The sequence below is a fragment of the Megascapheus bottae genome, chromosome 9, assembly GCF_031878675.1.
Source record: "Megascapheus bottae isolate mThoBot1 chromosome 9, mThoBot2.hap1, whole genome shotgun sequence".
In the NCBI taxonomy this organism is placed as follows: Eukaryota; Metazoa; Chordata; class Mammalia; order Rodentia; family Geomyidae; genus Megascapheus; species Megascapheus bottae.
Genome location: NC_143517.1, coordinates 61,333,386 through 61,339,502, shown reverse-complemented (window position 1 = coordinate 61,339,502; position 6,117 = coordinate 61,333,386).

Here is a 6,117-nt window from a genome sequence, read left to right as displayed (position 1 = left end):
GTAGCCAACAAGGCAGTGATATATAGAGCCCCTAGGAAGCAGGAATTATGTTAGAATCTGTAAAGAGGCCTTAGAAATGCAGAAGGAAAGGATCTTGTAAGGACATTGGCATTTTGGGAATGTTTTGTTCTTAAGATCACATGGCAAGAAGGAAAACACTTCTTGTAGACTGAATCTGTGCCCTCCTCTGATCTCTGTCTCCTACTCCAGTTCCATCTCCAGGATGCATCACTGGAGATTTCCCTCCAGAGGGGCAATTCTCCTCCAATCTAGAAACTGGCAAGTCCCCCAGACCTGAGGTCTTTGTTCCTCTCACTGATGGGAGTTAATAAATAGCTCCCTTCATAGTCTCCAAATTAGTCTCCCTGGCTCTAGTGTGCCACCTCTAATCTATCTCTTACATTTCTTTTTTCTTTTTTTTTTTTTTGCCAGTCCTGGGCTTGAGCTCAGGGCATGAGCACTGTCTTTGGACTTTCTCAAGGTTTGAGCTCTACCACTTGAGCCTCAGCACCACTTCCAGCTTTTTTCTATGTATGTGGTACCAAGGAATCGAACCCGGGCCTTCGTGCATGCTAGGCAAGCACTTTAACCACTAGGCCAAACTCCCTGCCCCTCTCTTACATTTCTTAAAGACTATTCTAGTCTTTAAGAAATATTAGTCCAAACCTGGCGCCGGTGGCTCACGCCAGTAATCCTAGCTACTCAGGAGGCTGAGATCTAAGTATCACAGTTCAAAGCCAGCCTGGACACTAAAGTCTGTGAGACTTTTATCTCCAATAAACCACCAGAAACTGAAAATGGCACTGTAGTTCAAGTGGTAGAGCGATAGCCTTAAGCTGAAGAGCTCAGGGACAGAGCCCAGGCCCAGACTTCAAGCCCTATAACTGACAAAGAAATTTTTAAGATTTCAAATTGTCTATAATATAGAAGCGCCACTGAGAAGTTGAAGTAGTGAAATGACATGATTGGACTTATATTCTCTTTTCTTTTCTCCTCTTCCCTTCCTTCCTTCCTTCCTTCCTTCCTTCCTTCCTTCCTTCCTTCCTTCCTTCCTTCCTTCCTTCCTCTGGGCAAGGCTGACAGCTGCCATTCCTCTATACAAAAGTTCACATATCAACCTAAGACTTGTGTCTGGCTTTGCAGTCCTGGCTAGCAACCTGCCTAGCAGCCATGGTCTCCTACCCGGAAAATCATCCTCTCCCAGCCTTATGTCTGCATAATAGAAAAAGAACCAAAGCATTATATCCCTGAGAAACTCTCTTTCCACTGGCATGAAAAGCTCATTCAAAACCTCACAGGCTAGATCCTACTGGGAACCACGTTTTGTCCACACTAATGTGGGCGCCCATCAATGAGTGTAGGCACCCACTCATTCTAGAACCCCACACACTGGGGTGGGTAAGTTGTCTCCACTAAGAGGAGTCCAGAATCCAGTCAGCCTGTACCCTGCCCTTACACCCATTTACAGACTGTCCTGCATTTCAGAGCACATCAGCTTCTGACTAGTACTAGGCAAGAGTGAGTTAAGAGAAGGAAAAGAGTGCAGGAGATGGAAATAGGGAAAAAACTAGAGGGAGGCCTGGAAATGAGAAGCCATTGTTTGTTTTTATTCTGTGGCAGAAGGGAGATCACTACAAGGGTATTGAGTAGAGGGGAGGTGGCTGTACTGTTGACAGCGACCCAGCGTCAGAGAGAGGAGGAAGAATAAAAATGGGCAGATCAGTGAGGAGCAGCACGGTGCTGGCAGCAACTCAAATGAGGAGCCAGAGTGGCTTGGAGCAGAGCAGTAACCGCAGGCACGATGGAGCTGTTTGGAATCGGGATACGCTGTGAGAGCAGAAATGACAGTTTCCTGATGAAGTGCCTGGGAGATGTGTGGGGAGGAGAATCCAGGATGACCGCACAGGTTTTTATGAGAGCACCTGGAGGAGAGTAGGCATCAGGAAGTGACAGGGTGAATCGAGGAAAGGCAGATTTTACAATAAGCATACGAACTTGGTTTTTCTTTCTTTTTCTTTCCTTTTTTTGAATTGTTTAATTTGAAATGCAAGTGAGACTTTACCAGAAACTCCCAGAAGGTAGTTGAATGTAGAATTCAGGGGAATGTCCAGGGCCAAATATACATCAGTATCTCTACTTAGACCAACATCTATCAGTTCAGGTTCTTATACATAAACGTGTGTGTGTGTGCGCGCGCGCGCGCGCGCATGTGTGTGTGTGTGTGTGTGTGTGTGTGTGTGTGTGTGTGTGTGTGTGCACATGTGCTCACACCATCCTGGAGTTTGAACTCAGGGCTTAGTTGCTCTCCCTGAAACTTGCTCAAGACTAGTGCTCTACACTCAGGCGACAGCTCCACATCCAGCTTTTCTTTGGTAGTTTATTGGCAGTAAGAGTCTCACAGACTTCCCTGCCCACCCTGTCTTGGAACCGTGATCCTCAGATCTCAGCCTTCTGAGATTCTGAGTGAGTGCCTGGCTTTTATATATAACAGAATGCCATCATTGAGTGACAAAGCACAGACAGGAAATAGAACCCCTAGCTTTGGGAAATTTAGGATAAAAGAGGAAAATAACTCATCAATACACTTCAACATTACTTCCATGTTGAAATGAAAAACTTTTAGACATGACTGCCAGAAGATTTAAATTGCACATGTAGCTTACATTACAATCCTATTGGATGACACTGGAACTGAGAATGGGTTGAAGAGGAGAAAGGAATTAGGAGGTTTTTATTCGCAGCCTATATGGATAATAATTGTCTATTCACCCATTCCTTCAATAAAATGTCAGGTATTGTAGTTGATTCCAGTGTATGATGGCAAACAGATATGGTATATAAGGACTCTAATCTCATAGATTTAAAATCTCTGGCAAGAAAATAGATAATGGAAAAATAAGCATAATATAGTTTATGATCGTATACAGCCATTTTTTAGTGAGACTTCTATTTTAACTGACATTCACATGGATAACCAAAATAGAAAGAAATCAGCCATTTGAGAAATTTAGGAGAATTCCAAACATAAGAAACTGCTAGGAGGTTGGGGATTTCTCTCAGTGGAACAGCACGTGCCTGACAAGTACAAGTTCTGAGTTCAGTCCTCAGCTCTGGCAAAAAAAAAGGAAGAAAGAAACCACCAGGACAGAGGTCCTGAGGATTTTAGCAGAAGGCTACACATAGCAATGTAGTTAGACATTTAGGACCACAGTATGGTCTTCACTTTGAGAACTAAGGTGAAGAATTGGAATTTTATTCTAATGCATAGTTATTCCATGCTCTGATTCATACTTTAAAAAAATTTCTCTAGCCACATATCACATGATTCTATTTACATGAAGCATCCAGATGAAGCAAATCCATAGAGATGAGAAGTGAGTGAATGGGTGAGCAAAGGGGATGTAGATCAGCTGTGAGCCAGCAGGGAGAACTTTTATTTTTTTATTTACTTTTTGCCAGTCCTGGGCTTGAACTCAGGATCTGAGCACTGTCTTTGGACTTTCTCAAGGCTAGAGCTCTACCACTTGAGCCTCAACACCACTTCTGGCTTTTTTTCCTATATATATGTGGTACTGAGGAATTGAACCCGGGTCTTCGTGCATGCTAAGCTAGCACTCTCCCACTAGGCCAAACTCCCAGCCCCAAGAGAACTTTTATTGGGAGACAGAAAAATTCTAAGGCTAGACTGTGGCACTGGGTATTTTGCCTGCACAGGAAAACCATTGAACTCTATGTCTAGAATGGGTGAATTTAACAGTGTGTCAGCTGGAGCTCAATAAATTTGCTTACAAATAAGTCACTATGAAAGGTACAAGGGCAGTGGATTCGAAGACATAGAGATAGAAACAGAATGACAAACTAGCACGCAATTCCTGAAGTTAAGGCACTGTACAGTTATCCTGAACTTGAGCTATAGAGGTAGAAGGGACCTGGAAGATGCAGGTTCTTCTAGAAAGAGCCAGATAGCAAATAGTTTAGAGTTATATAGGGTACCCAGTCTTTGCCACAGCCTCCGTTCTGCTGTTGTAGCCCAGATTCAGATTGGGAGTTACACGAAGAGAATGGTAATCAGATAATGTTCCCATGAAATTTTATTGCTGAATTGGACAATAGTAGTTATTTATGTAATGTTTAGATATCACCAAAACATTGTCCTCTGAGCTCAGTCCACTATGTAAAACTCTCTAACACCCGCTGGGTTCTCAGGCTGTCCACACAGAGGTGGCCTTGGTCCTTCTGTTCTAGGCACCTGCCAACATTGACCTCAGCACCAACCACTTCAGAAGATTTCCGCTGGCCATGTTCCAGGTGCCACTGGGCCCACAGACCTTCAGGACAGGAAGGGAGAATCATCACCTGCAAACAGGGCACCATTCTTTCCATACTGGAATTACTATCAGGCAAGTTTTCCCATCCCTGGATGAATTACGCCATTGTTGTACTGCTCACAGATGCTTTTCAGCTTATCACACAGGCATTTTTCTCCAACGGAGCCGATCCTCTTTCATTGCCCAGTTTGGGGTAGGATTATTATTCTACTTTTCATCTTGGGGATTTAAAGCGAAGTTATCAAGCTTTCCTCCCACCCTATCCCACCTTCCTTCCCTCCCCCCCCGCCCCGTGTCTTTCACTAAGAACTCATATAAATCCCATGGTTGGGGCTTTGCTACTAATCTTTCTGGCTGTTTGAGTTCTTTGAAGTCATTCATGCTGCTCAGGAGACAGGTAAGTCATATAGTGCAGATTCTTTAAGTCCTTTCTTAGTCCCCTCCTCCTCCTCAAAGGATGGAGCCAACGAAGGACCATATCTGAGCTAACTTCTCACCTCTGTTATCCTGGATGCTGAATGATACAACAATGTCTACTTGGACTGACCTAAAACCCCATCCTTGATCAGCCTTTTCTCCCCCTATTTCTCCCAGTAAGCTATTGATTACCCTCTTAATGCAATCATCAGTGGGCAGATAGCTTATCCTCACTTCCACAGTAAAGGAAACAGAATCTTTGATCCAAGGAATTGGGCCGAGAAGAAAAGAATGCTCAGGACATGGCTGGCAGTGAGCTAATCAGACACACACACACACACACACACACACACACACACACACACACACACACACACAGAGTTCTACTTTCTTAGTGATCAACTCTGACTCCATCATGGACTTTGGAGACAGACAATGTCCACTCTCCTGGTCAACAAACAGCACACGAGTGGCCCCTTCCATCTTTGCATTGCCCAATAGGCTGGGGGAGCTGATTGCTTTAGTTTATAATCTAGGGCTACCACCAGCCTAATGGCCTCAAGCAACCTAGACTCTCCACACCATACTACCTTCCCTGGAACTGATGCCACATTGCAAGGTAACAGAATTACTATAATGATGTGAACATGCAGTGCTTAGCTGTACAAACCTGGGGGTATATTGGTGTAACTTTTCCCTCCCTACTCCTTATTGACTACTCTTCCTCTGTCTTGGCATCTTTATTCCAAAGTTAATCGAGAAAGTCAGGTTTCCTTGTTAGAGTAAGTCGAATGCTAGATGTTTTGTGAGCCATTTTAATTGCAAGTAATTTAATGTTTAATTAGGACTCCTGAGGGTTTGTCCTTATCATTCTCATCCTCAGCTCCAGAGTTGTTGCTGATAAAACAAGGGCATGTGTTAAATGAATTCCACAGGACTCTTGGGCAGATTCTCAGCTTGTCAGCCAGGACAACTTTTCCCTTGGCCTGGCAGTGTGATTACATCGCCAGCCCCTTTGTCAACAAGATATTTTGCAATCAATTGAGTTGTTTTCAGTATGGAGTCTTTTTGGCAATGCTATAGGATGGTATTATTCAGAAAGGAGAGAATGGAATAAGGTAAAAATGGACACACACTTTACTATCTGAGAAACCATGGTTCATATCCCAGATCCATCATTTAGGAGTTATATGGCTACGAGCTTGAGGCTATTCTCTGATCCCTGGGTCTTTTTCTCATGTAGCACAATTTATCATTGTCTCTCTGAACAAGATGCTTGAGAAAGAAAAGTAATAGAGATCATGCCCAAAGGGGGAAGCTCAATAAATTGTTCTGTTGAGGTAGAAAAAAGTAAAATCTATTTCCTCTACCC